Source organism: Furipterus horrens, unplaced genomic scaffold (genome assembly GCF_987537825.1).
Source record: "Furipterus horrens unplaced genomic scaffold, mFurHor1.1.pri manual_scaffold_12, whole genome shotgun sequence".
Lineage (NCBI taxonomy): Eukaryota > Metazoa > Chordata > Mammalia > Chiroptera > Furipteridae > Furipterus > Furipterus horrens.
The window spans coordinates 1,245,517-1,256,236 of record NW_028327182.1 but is presented as its reverse complement, the minus strand read 5'-3'; positions in this window follow the sequence as shown (position 1 = coordinate 1,256,236).

The following is a 10,720-nucleotide window of genomic DNA, read 5'->3' as shown; positions in this document are numbered from 1 at the left end:
GACTGTCATTTGGGCAGAAGTAGCTGAGCTGAGCTAGTTCTTTGGAGTAGATGCGATTGCAGAAGGCCAGGGAGCAGTGTTAGAGCAGTCGAGGTAGGCAAGATGGGGTCTCAGTGTGACGTCTCAGTGGGCAGAGGCGGGGACTCGGGGCTTGCACAGTACAGCTCCGTGGTTCTCCCAGCGTCGCATGCCTCGTCAGCATGTAAACTTCCACCCACGGATGTGTTTTTAGTATCTAAGTGAGGGAAGGTGGGCCTTGGCCGGGAAGCTCAGTTGGTCAGAGCATCCTCAGGATACACCAGGGTTGCAGGTTCGATCCCCGGTCAGGGCACATACCAGAAGCAACTACTGAATGCATGAATGAGTGGAACCACAAGATGGTGTCTCTCTCTAGTGATCTCTAAAGCAATAAATAAACAAACAAGGGAAGGTCACAGAAAGTCGTAGGCATGAGACCTGGGTTCCCCTAGTAACTGCTGACACCAGTGACTGCCTGTGCCCTTCAAAGATGTGTTAGCCTGCCGGCAAGGCCTGTCCCCTTCAACGATAGCTTAGTCTGCCGGCAAGAATTTAGTCACTTTTCTGTTTTAGTAGCTTCTCTGTTCTCAGAGCCAACTCCCCCAGAGCCATTTGCGGAAAGTCCCTTCAACTCTGTGAGAAACGCTCACAATAAGTCGCCGGGACACAGGACCTGAGCGGCAAAGCCAGGCAGTTACTCACGAGTCTGCAGAGTGGAGCGCACCGCCAGCCAGGGGCATGCGCGCCAAGCAGACAAAGAAAACCGGTTTTATGGTAACGCGATGAGCTCCCCTCCCCTCTCCTCCTCCCCCGTTGCTCCATTACTGGTTACCCCGGGTCACAGTCTAACGCGATTAACTGCTTAACTCGGGGTGTGATTAAGGGAAATCTAGTGACAGATCTATCTCCAGCTTATTTGCAAAGTTACCCAGCTGCATGTTCCCGTTTCTCCATGTTTGGTGACAACAATCTTCCTCCTTCTGATCCCAGAGATAGTGTGAGGAGCTGCGGAATGTGTTTCCTCGCCCCTTCTCCATGATGCGTCTGTTAATCATCTCCTGCTGGTGTGAGAGTCACTGGCTTCCCTCTTTATCCCTAACACCCCCACCCCACCCTTATCCCCTTGAAAACCCCCTCCCTTGCTTTTGTTCGGGGCTGACACCTTCCGTTTTGGTCTCAGCGCGCTTGTGCAGCTGGTCAAATAAATGTTCTAAACTCCCGGCCTGTTCTCCTGTTGTTCCTCCTCTCGCTCCTGCTGGACCCAACAGGAAGGACAGTCTCTCCTGCGAGCCCACACGTGCGAGTGAGGGGGAGTGGGGCTCGCAGACAGCCATGTCCTGTGGCCTAGCTGCTAATGAATCGGTTGTAAGGAAAAGGGAAAAAGCACTGGGACAAGCAATCGGTTCTTGGCTTCCTGCCAGCTGGGCCCAGGAAGTAGCCCACCTGTGTCATACGGATGCCAACCCTGATCACCGGGGCCTCCCCCTCAGGACCGTATTTAACGTTAGTCAGCTCCGTATAAGCCCTGTCTCCAAACACAATCACGTTGGCCACTGGCACGTCAACGTATGAATTTTAAGGGGACGCAGTTAAGCCCATAGCAAACGCTATTATAAATGGAACGGTTACTCGATTTTTGTTTTAGATTGTTCATTGTTGGTGTATAAACAACTGCTTTTGAGTGTGAACTTTGTATTTTGCAAATTTGCCAAATTGTTCATTAGCTAAATAGTCGTGTGTATCTGTTCTTTAGGTTTCTCTATATAGGATCATGTCATCTGTTACTTAGATAGCTGTACTCCTGCCTTGCACCTTGGGTGCCTTTTCTTTCTTTCCTTTCTTTCTTTCTCTCTCTCTCTCTCTCTCTCTCTCTCTCTCTCTCTCTCTCTCTCTCTCTTTCTCTCTTCCTTCTTTCTTTTCTTGCTTAATTCCTTCCTTCTTTCTTTCTTTTCTTGCTTAATTGCTCTGGTTAGAGTCATTCCTTCATGTTAAGGCATTCCTGCGCAGTTGTGGACACTGGCAAGTCTGAAATTGCCTGGGAAAACTCAGGCAGGATTTGAGGCTGCAGCCTTGAGACAGATTTTCTTGTTCTCTAAGACACCTCCGTTTTTGCCCTGAAGGCCCTCACCTGACTGAAAAGGCCTACTTGTTTACTAAGAGTGACCTCCTTTACTTAAGGTCAATTAATTGCAGATGAAAATCACTTGTACAAAACGGCTTCACAGCAAGGCCTCGATTAGTGTTTAACTGCCTCAGTGGGGATGACAGCCTGGGCACGCTGAAAGGTAGAAACCAGGCAGAGTGGCGGACAGTATTATCAGGTCACGGTTTTAAAGACATCACTTCCCACTCTTGTCACGCCTTCAGTTTGGGTGGATATACACTTCCCCGCTCTGGTCGCTTTTGCAGTTTGCCACGGGACTCGCTTTGGCCAGCGGAGAGTGAGCGGAGGTAGCACAGGTTCACTAGCTAGGAAGCTGGAGGGGGTTTTGGGGAGAAGGGAGGAGCATGTATAGTCTGAATCCTTTGCTTGTGTGTGTGTGTGTGTGTGTGTGTGTTTATAGATGCCTTTGATGTTAAGAACTCTCCCTATGCATGAACACGGTATGTGCTTCCACTTAATTTGTATCTTCTTCAATTTCCGTCTTCAGTGTCTCAAGTACTGGTTTTTTAAATCTTGGTTAAATTCATTCCTAGGTATTTTATTCTTTTTGAAGCCATTGAGAATGGGATTGTTTTCTCACTTTCCTTTTCTGATAGTTCATCGTTGGTGTATAAAAATGTAACTGATTTCTGGGTATTAATTTTGTATCCCGCTAATTTACTGAATTCGTTTATCAGTTCTAGTAGTTTTTTGGTGGAATTTTTCGTGTTCTTTATATACAGTATCACGTCACCTGCAAATAATGACAGTTTTACTTCTTCCTTCCATCTTGAAGAGTTCTCTCACCACTTTTCTTAATGCCCCTTGTTTCTTAAAAAAAGAAAAAAAGACCGGGTCTTTTGTGGAGTAGAATTTCCCATTCTCGTTGGATCTTGTTTAAGATCCTGCTTATTCCCCTGACCTGGTTGTTAGGTTAGACCTGAGGGCTAGATCAGGTTCAGGTTTGATTTCTTTTCTACAAATATTTTACAGGTGGATCTGCATATTGCCTGCTGCGGTATATTAAGGAGGTTATGTCTGTCTCTTTATGATGTTAATTAAGTTTTTGAGTAGATTCACATATTGAATGAATTCTGTTTCGCCACTAGAGGTCAGGACTTCATTTTAAAAATAACTACTTTATGAAGGAACTAAGCTTAAGTTTCCTAAGAGTGAAAAAAAAAAAAAAAACTATATTAATAAGGTGTCAGTATTAGAAATTTCTGGAGAAATTTCTTTGACTCATAGATAAATGTTGGTTGCTTTAAAAAGTTAAATACAGGTTTTGTAATATAATATTTTCATTTTTAACCGTTTTTTTTCTTTCTCCTAGAAGTTCTGTTTATGTGTTTTGAATCTGAAATTTAAGCCTTTAGTTCATTTTGAGTTTATTCTTGTGTGTGGTGTGAGAAGGTGGTTTATTTATTTATTTATTTTGGCATATATCTTTCCAATTTTCCAAACACCATTTACTGAATATATTTTCTTAATCTCATTGTATGTCCTTGGCTCCTTGGTCACATATTAACTGACTGTAAAGGTGTGGGGTTTTTCTGGGCTCTCTGTTCTGTCCCACTGGTCTGTGTGTCAGTTTTTATGCCAGTACCAGGCTGCTTTGATTCCTGTGGCCTTGTAGTATAGTTTGATAGCAGGTAGTATAATTCCTCCAGCTGTGATCTTCTTTCTCAGGATCGCTGTGGCTCTTCAGGGTCTTTTGTAGTTCCATATAAACATATGTCTCTGGTACTTCTTAGCCACTGTCCCTCCACCAGAGCCCAGGATAAGGGCCGGCAAGAAGGTGAGTCTGTGTGCTGGCCATTTAGGAGGGTGGCTGGCTTTCCAGCTGCCTTCCATGTTGCCCGGGCAGACAGAATCTGCACCAGTGTTCCCAGCCAGACATTGTGGGGGCTCCTCTTCCTGGCACTGGTGCTCCGAGCCGGCGATCCTGGGGTGGAGGTGGACGGCTCACTCCATAAGGAGGACAGCTGCAGCTGAGATGTCCCTCCGAATTCTCAGCTGCCCCACGTGGGTGTGGGGCCAGCCCCTTTGGAGTCTTTGCTCCCCCTGTCAGGTCTGATGTGGCTTTGTCGTTCCACCCTTAGTTACAGGGCTCCTGTCCAGCTGGCCCTCAGGTGGCTCTCCAGGCCGGCTGTTCTATAACACAGTTGTGGTTCTGAAGTGCTCGTGGCAGGGGGCGAGCACAGCATTCACCTGCCCCCCATCTTGGCCAGACTGAGTTTTTAGTGTTAATATTTGCATCATTAATTCACAGCAGTATGAGATATCACAATCATTAACTTGTCCATCCGTTTTATTTCTGTAATTCATTCAACCAACAGCTATGTAGACAGCACTGTTATGAACCAGAAAGCGTGCGTGGACATGAGGATAAAAAGCGGAGCTTCCGTCTTGAGGGATTAACTGTGATATAATGCTACATGTGGCGGACCGGTTTTGTTCCCATAGTAACGCGAACGACGAGGACGGCATTTGCGTTGGGAAGGATGGGCAAGTCTTTTCTCTGAGCACCGAGGACCAGGAATGTGAGTGTTGCAACTCATGGCTCATGTGTTAGAAAAACATGCACTGAGTCTGTGAGGGAGCTGGGCCCTTAGGCAATAAGATTATCTGAAAACTTACAGGGATTTGTGCACATCTGTATCCCACCAACGGCGAGACAGACGTGCCGTAGACCAGCGAGCCGCCCCTGGTTATTGTTTGACAGAGTCTCCGAGGACGTTGAAGAGAAAGGCCTGTGAAGAGTAAACGGACTTGCGGAGTAACATGGGCTCCGAGGGGCGCGGGGGGTGATGGATGGGCCAACACTCCGGCGTGTTTACGTTTGGACCGCGGAGCAGCTTAAGGCCTGGCTTTTAGTTAAGCCTTTTCCCAAAGCTGTGACGGTCTGTGTTTGTGTAGCAGCCCAAGGAAGCCGGCGAGGATCGGTGCCAGCACCGGGGCTCAAGCAGCCGTCCTTTCGCAGCCCACGCACCAAATCGAAGTTGTGGCCTTGGGACTTAGGGACCCATCTTTCTCCTTTACGCGCCCCACGCAGAAACATTCCTACGAACTTGGGGAACGGACACAGGATGGTATAAACTACTCCGTGTTGAATTTTGTAAGAAGAGAGGCATTCCCACAGTGAGCAGAGAGAACTTAGTAGGCGCAGAGGCTACTGCTGAATGTTGGGACAGGTCATCGGAAGAGCTGGTAGGGTTTTTTCGTCGGAGGAGCTGCAGGCGTGCAATACAGACCCATCTCAGCTGACGCAGAGCCGCCGCTGGCTTTGTGCGTGCGGTTGTCCTGAAGGACGCTGTGGCCCGGCTCAGTCACTGCTTTCAGTAAAGGAGTCTTCCCTGAGCCTCTCACACAGATTTGACCTTTCCTTCCCTCGTAGGCTCATGCCAGTGGTCACGTCTCTAACACTGTAGGACAATTCTCTACGTATCTGCGTTCCTTTATTGGGTTATCGTTCTTTGGGGTGGGGACGCTCTTAGTTCTCAGTTGTATTTCAAGATTCCAGCTGAGTGGTGGCAAAAATATAGAATCAGCATTAAGCCAGTCCCTTCCTCCTTCCATTCTAGCTGAGCCGGTCACCTCGTTGTTCTAGGAACCGGCGAGGAACATTCCGATTTTATGTGTTTATACCATTCCCCTTGGTTTGGCACGCGTCCCCTCCTCTCTGTGTGTCTGACCGCACCCTCCCACGCTCAGCACAAGTCTCGCTGCCTTCCAAGGCCCCAGGGGAGGGAAGGTCTGCGTGACCACACTTTCCTCGGAAATGCTGAAGCCCTTATTTTCAGATTTGGTGTAAAAAAAGCGTCTCCCATGAGTCTTCAACAACTTTGTGAATATCTGGAAAACAGGGGTCAGGCCTTATGTCTCTTCATGCCCCCAAGCCTAGTCTAGTGCTCTATTCAGAGAAGCTGGTCAGTAATAAATAATGTTTGCTAATAAGGAAGGGAGGTGAGCAAAATGGCTGATCTGAGCACCATGGAACTTTCTGTTTTATTTCTAACACTGATGTTAAATCTGATTTCTAAAATCTGCACATAATGAAAACACAGGATCAACATTTCCAGTATTATACGATCGTGGTGCAGGGCCTCGCCCTCACTCAGAACCCTCGGGGACCGATTGTTTGGGAACTTAAGGTGGTTCCTCTTCAGTGGGGTCACACCTCTCACAGGCCACAGTGAGTGGACAAATAAAGACAACAAGGACTGTAGACAGCCTCAGGCCAGTTCAGGTTAGGTTTGAGTTAATAAAGTGAACCTTAGCCCTGGCTGCTATGGCTCAGTGGACTGAGCGTCGGCCTGCGAGCCAAATGTCGCTGGTTCGATTCCCAGTCAGGGCACATGACTAGGTTGCACGTCAGGTCCCCAGTTGGGGGCGCAAGTGAGAGGCAACCACACAGTTGAAAAGAAAAAAAAAAAAGTGAACCTTGATCATTGGAAATGCATAGACTATGAAGTCAAATTATTTTCCTGACACTTCATCTGTCTTTACTCTGTGAATGAGTCATAGAAATTCAGCCTTGTAGCTGTTGGGCGTCCTTGATAGTTTCAAGCGGGAGAAGCCATGTTAACCCAAAGGTCACCAGAGGGCTATCAACCAGATCTCAATATTCTGCAAATAACCATTCTTAGACTTTGACTGACTCATACATAGAGAGCAATTTATGTATCTTAGCTATTTTTTGGTGAGAATTCTGACCAGAGTTTTTAAGATTCCCTCTTCAAAATAACTACCTGTTCAGACAAAGTGAGTGTGAAAAACATTCAGTGTCTAAATGAGGGAAAAACCTTTTAGTCGATTGACTTTTTCAGGAGCACGCTGCAGTTGTTCTGTTTTTTAAGTGCTTAAATAAGATTTAGAATTTAATGGCGTTTCTCTTGGACCTGAACTGTGTACAGCATTTTCCATTTCCAGCCTCTACTCTTCTTGGCTAGAGCCTAATTACATTTTCTAATCCGACACGCACGGATTCAGTTGTGCAATCTGTCTTGGCGTGCGTTTAAGCCAGTGTGTTGTTCACAAAAATGAAGTCACTGTCATATGGATGCATTTAGTGTATTCTTTAAGCAATACATTGGAACAGTGAAACCTAGAAAGCATTTTTATCAAGTTAAAATATCATACCCCCCAGTGCTCTCCTTTTTACTCTTATTATAAAATGGCTCCTAGAAACTGTGCTGTAGTAGAAAACCTGCTTTTTTCAAACACGGTTGTCTTTAAATTAAACAATAACTTTGACAGGGTGTAGTCCACCCAGGACAGTGGCTTAAATGGACTTAAAGAAACAACTTCAAAGCACATCAGTGGAGAGAATGGACAAGAGGGTGGAAATGGTAGGGAAGCAGGAGGAGGAGGGACAGGATGTATCTGATGCATCGGCAAAGTCCGCGCTCTCCGAGGCTTTGTAGCTCGGTGAAAGGATAACAGCACTTCTGGTCGGAGAAAAGTTCCCATCCCAGCTCGGCCATGAGCTCCTCAGGTTGTCTTACCCTCCGTTTCCTTCTCTGTGCGGTGAGAACACGGCCTCCTATTGAGAGGACTGGCTGGGCTGCCCCTTCAGCACCGCGCCCGACACGGAGGGGCTTGTAACGCAGGGTCTTTGTTGCGTAGCCCGTAGACTCCGTGGCATGTACCCCGTGTTCCCTGCAGTAGTATTTACAGTAGCCGAGATGTAGAGACAGCCCAAGCGTCCACCTGTGAATGAATGAAGAAAACGCGCACACACCCACACGCACAATGGAGTCGCAGTAAATCTTTAACAAGAAGGGGATTCTGCCGTTTGCAACAACGGGTGAACCTTTGTGCTAAGGGAGGCATTCTGCAAAGTGGAAAGTGCTGGACGGGGAAAGACAAATACTTCACGGTATCACTTACACGTGGAATCCAAAAAAAAAAAAAAGTGAAACTCATAGGCTCAGAGGAGGTCGCTGGTGGCCCGGGGCTGGGTGCGGGCAGCGGGGCCAGGCTGGGGAACGGATACAAACGTTCAGGTACAAGATGGATAAGGTCTGACCTACACCGTGGTGACTACCACGGACAATAGTACTGGGCTGTATAATTCAAATCTGTTGAGAGTAGAAAAGCGATCTCATTACGAAAGAAAGACAACAAAAGAGAACAGATAAAGAGTGAGGTGTTGGAGGCGTCAGGGAATCCGCTGGGTAGAACCCCGTCACCGTGGGTAGGTGCAGCAAACCATCACGCCGTGCGCTTTAAGGAGGAGAAAAGTTTATTTGTTGCTTATACCTCTGCAACACGGAACAAACTAAGAAGGCCCCACATTTCTGAAAGGATCAAGTTGGCTTTGGCCGGTTTGCTGTAGAAGCTTCGGGGTAAAGCCTAAATCCCTCAGGGTGACGCGCGAGATCCCCAGTGACAGCCTCTGATCATTCCTCCCGCGGCACGCCCGGGACGCACTCCGGTACTCAGTCTGGTCAGGGCGTGAGCTTCGCACAGCACCGGCCTGGGACCTGCTCCTGTCCCTGCTGAGCACACCCAGGCTCTCGCCGCCCCGCAGCCTCCCGCTCAGTGATGTCGCGGGCATCTCACCGCCTGGAAGCTGTCCTCCCCGGCCCCCGCTCCTGCCCCTTCCCGCCCAGAGCCCCGTTTAGCGCCTTATCTGCGCCTCCATCTTCTGGGCTACGTTTCCATAGTCACCACTGCAATGTTGTGATAAAACATGCTACATTCTTTCCATTTGGTCAGGGTGGTGTGTCCCTCGGGTGCAGGCATCATGCTTTGCACGTTTATAACTTCAGTGCTGCAGCGGCTCTTCGTGTTTATTGAGAATAAATAAGCGGAGCAAAGGAGCTCTGTCAGTACAGTGACCAGAGGTGCGTGCTGTGGGTCGGCCTCAGTTTACACCTTTGTCCTGACATGGTGATCAGCTGGGTCCCCTCTCTCTCTCACGGGCTTCGGTTGGGACGATACGTGCGAGTCCACCCTGCGCTTCCGTGGCCTTGGGGAGGCAGGGAGCAGGGAGCTGAGCTGCTTTTCTTTGCATCTACGGGGAGAACTCTGTCTCGGGATCTCTGGGGAACAGATACAATGATTGTGATAAATTACAGTGTCAGCCCGATCTCCGGGATGATTTCCTCATCTGCATGATGAAACTACACAGCTGGCCCCTAGACGTCCGCGAAGAGACGCGTTCGCTGGCGTGGGCTTCTCTCCCCAAGTGCCACAGGGGGAGGCTCACGCCGCAGAAACTCGTTCTCTCGCAGTCCTGGAGGCTAGAAGTCCAAGGCCGAGGCGTGGGCGGCTTCAGTCCCTCCAGCGGGCTGTGTCCCTGACCTGCCAGGGGCTGCCTTCATCATGTCCTCTCCGTGCCCCTCCCTGGTGGCCTTCTCTGTGTCAGCTCAGCAGGCCTCACGGACCGGGGCCCCACCCTGATGGCCTCATTTAACCGCAGTCACCTCTGCGAAGGCCCGTCTGCAAATAAAACTGCTGTGTGGATTAAGGCTTGGGCATGGAGATTGTATGGGGATACAATTCGATCATACATGTACATATATACATATCTCTCACATAAATACACATGGTATATATATATGTACCATGAATTTTCATTCTCACACACTACTGTGTGTGTGTATTTATATGTGAAGTCATTTTGAAAAGGATGTACAATCGCCCTCATGCTCTGGATGGAATCATCTGAATCCGATGGTGGGAAGCCTTCCACTCAATGTCATATCATCAGGTCATTTTGTTTTAGCTTTTCAAGTGACTTCATTCCTCCATAACGGATGTAACACCTTACGCGTTCGGAACAGTACCTCACACTTCCGAGCCTTGTTGGGAGGGGGCGCCCCTGATGTGGGCTCCCAGCGTGTGACACCTGTGCCTGCCTCCTTGTCCTCAGGGTAAGGAGCTCATAAGGCCCAGGGCACCTGCGAACAATGGTGTCCCTGGAGTGCCCTGCCTCTGGGGCTCCGCTGGGGCTCTTCCCAGCTTCCCCCCCCCGGCCCAAGTGTGTTTGCCCAGCCATGTGCACAGCCCTGGGCCTGGGGGTACTCGAGGGAAGTTGCTGCCCACGGAGCAGGGCCCGGCTTTCCCCTGACAGCCATATTCCCAGGAAGGGCTGGGACAGGACAGGGGACCAAGGTCAAGGCCTCCCTAGGTCACGATGGGACGACATACGTAGAGGAGAAATAGAGGAGGTAAGACGATCAGGAGTGCATAGCTCATTGAACAGTGCCTGACTTGATGTGATACCTTTTCAATACTTAGACCTGTGGTGTTGACGAAGGTTCTCCTTGACCACACTCTCGGCGGGCTCCTCTGAGCCTTCTCCTTGACCTTGGGGCCCTGTCCTTCCTGGCCTGCAAAGCCCAGTTTGAGCAAAAATCCTGCTGAGTCAGTTTATGGAGAATCTCCTGCCCTCGCTATGTCTGTCCTCTTAGGGATTTTCCATCTGACTCTCTCACCCTGACCTTTGGCTCTAAATCCTGACTTATCTGATGTAACATGCAGGACTGAGCTTAGTTCCATGATGAAGTGTGTTTTCCCCAATTGCAATAGTTTCAGAATAAAATCCAT